The sequence below is a fragment of the Schistocerca piceifrons genome, unplaced genomic scaffold (assembly GCF_021461385.2).
Source record: "Schistocerca piceifrons isolate TAMUIC-IGC-003096 unplaced genomic scaffold, iqSchPice1.1 HiC_scaffold_13, whole genome shotgun sequence".
Taxonomy (NCBI): Eukaryota; Metazoa; Arthropoda; class Insecta; order Orthoptera; family Acrididae; genus Schistocerca; species Schistocerca piceifrons.
The window spans coordinates 40,001-42,500 of NW_025727124.1; the positions used below are offsets into that span (position 1 = coordinate 40,001).

General features: G+C 56.8%; 1 non-coding gene across 1 annotated transcript in view; it reads right to left on the reverse strand.

Moving 5' to 3' along the window:
• Positions 1-40, reverse strand: part of LOC124731687 — a 1,909-nt gene extending 1,869 nt beyond the window's left edge. The window contains exon 1 of the ribosomal RNA XR_007008421.1: positions 1-40. This exon is cut by the window's left edge and continues 1,869 nt beyond it. This is a non-coding gene — a ribosomal RNA (small subunit ribosomal RNA).
• Between the last annotated feature and the right edge of the window lie 2,460 nt (positions 41-2,500).

The window sequence follows — 2,500 nt, forward strand, 5'->3', positions numbered from 1 at the left end:
TTGAGACAAGCATATGACTACTGGCAGGATCAACCAGGGAGCTGCGTCAACTAGAGCTGAGCAGCCGGCCGCCCGGGAGTGTGTCCCGGGGGCCCGCGCGAACACGCAAGCGTCCGCTCAATCATTCTGCAAACAGGAGGAGGCTGAGCTCCCCTGCACAATACACCTCGAAACCCTCTCAGGTCCCGGCGGCGCGCAGCGCCGTCCCAAGTACTTGGTCGGGTTCGAGAGAGGCGCAATCGCCCGGAGTTAGGCGAGTAGACGCTTTCGGTGCGACCACCCGTGCTCCCAACTGAGCTTGCCGCTGCCGACAGAGGCCCGGGAGCGTGCTGTCGTGGCATTGCCGGCGGGAGACAACACGCGCCACCTACGGTGACCGGCAGCTCCAACGCCAGCGCCACAGAAGGACAAAAGCCCCACTTGGGTGCCGAAGCGAACTCTCCCAGCACAGCGCACGCGCCAACACATCCGCACAGCTGCGATACAAACCACCAGCGAGAACCGCTGGGGCGACCGAGCAGCAGACGGCGTCGCGGCGCCGAGCGCCGGGCGGCAGCGCATCCTCAACGCACACAGTCCTCAATCGGACCAGCACACTGAAGATGTCCACCGCGCTTCGCACCGGGCCCGCGAGGACCTACTTTGGCCGCACGGCGCCGCGCGCAGGGTGCGCCGGCGCGCAGCTGCGACGCCTGCCGCGTCCGTCGGCCGGCGCGCCTGCCACTGGCCGCCCCCACCAGCCGGCTGTAGCGCGTGCGCCCACGCACCGCGCGGCCAGCACGCCGGGAGGCGCCCCCTCACCGGCCGGGGACGGTCCCACCCAGCCACCGCCGCGTATCGCTTCACACCCAGATGCCGTTCAGTTTCGTCGGCATGGTGGGTATCGCTGGAACAACCGGTTAGTACCTCAACCTATCGTCGCCATCACCGATTCACCCCTAGCGAGAACAACCGCACCACAACAGGTTACCATTTGTTCATTTGCGTAACTTCACCAGAAAACGCAGGCGTCCATCGCCATTTGCAACTTCCACGATTATTGCATGCCTGTGTCAGGTGTCACGCCACACTACGTCTGCCCACATACACGCAACAAAATGTGCACGCCTAGACAATACGTGGAAGGTGGCCCCCGTACGTATGCGATGTCCATTGCTCGAACGACTGTCAACCGGCCTCTGTAGCATGTCGCAGATATGGAACGCGGTGCACCATGCCATCACGGTGTGTGAGGAGAGACGACTAGGTCCGAATACATCAACAGACAGCTCATGCTGATCGCCATCCACGGCGTCCGTTCCTCCCACACGTCTCTATGGCGTACCACACTGCAATCCAGCTCTCATAGGGAGACGACACGTAGCTGCGTGCACAATATTTGCACTGTATGGTCCGCCGTTTTTGGGCGCAGTCGTTGTACGGTCACACATGTGCCACGATGTATCATTCAGTACATAAGGACGAATGTGCAGTACAGATTGTGGTTTACGCGTACGACATTAGCGGACAGTTGACACAGGCCGCACCACAACGTAGCCTGAGTACGTCGCATGCGGAGGGCATTGAACATGCAAAGTTCTCACCAACCAGCTTGCGAAGGCAGGGGGCAAGGTGGGGACGTGGGGAGGGGCGGCATGTACGTCCTGCTGCCATCCACATTACAGTGTACAGCAGGAGCATGTGGAAAGTGAGCAAGACTTGCAAGGTGTTTAACATGAAGCGATACACAGGGGAGCGGGGAGTGCGAGTAGCGAACTATATTGCGAGGGTTGCGGGTGGGCAACACTACACTAATTGAACGAGTCGTATAACAATTACAGAGCAGGTTTAGGCGACAACGTGGGTTACGTTAGGCGACAACGTGGGTTAGGTTAAGGCACGACGTGGGTTAGGTTAAGGCACGACATGGGTTAGGTTAAGGCACGACATGGGTTAGGTTAAGGCACAACATGGGTTAGGTTAAGGCACAACATGGGTTAGGTTAAGGCACAACATGGGTTAGGTTAAGGCACAACATGGGTTAGGTTAAGGCACAACATGGGTTAGGTTAAGGCACAACATGGGTTAGGTTAAGGCACAACATGGGTTAGGTTAAGGCACAACATGGGTTAGGTTAAGGCACAACATGGGTTAGGTTAAGGCACAACATGGGTTAGGTTAAGGCACAACATGGGTTAGGTTAAGGCACAACATGGGTTAGGTTAAGGCACAACATGGGTTAGGTTAAGGCACAACATAGGTTAGGTTAAGGCACAACATAGGTTAGGTTAAGGCACAACATGGGTTAGGTTAAGGCACAACATGGGTTAGGTTAAGGCACAACATGGGTTAGGTTAAGGCACAACATGGGTTAGGTTAAGGCACAACATGGGTTAGGTTAAGGCACAACATGGGTTAGGTTAAGGCACAACATGGGTTAGGTTAAGGCACAACATGGGTTAGGTTAAGGCACAACATGGGTTAGGTTAAGGCACAACATGGGTTAGGTTAAGGCACAACA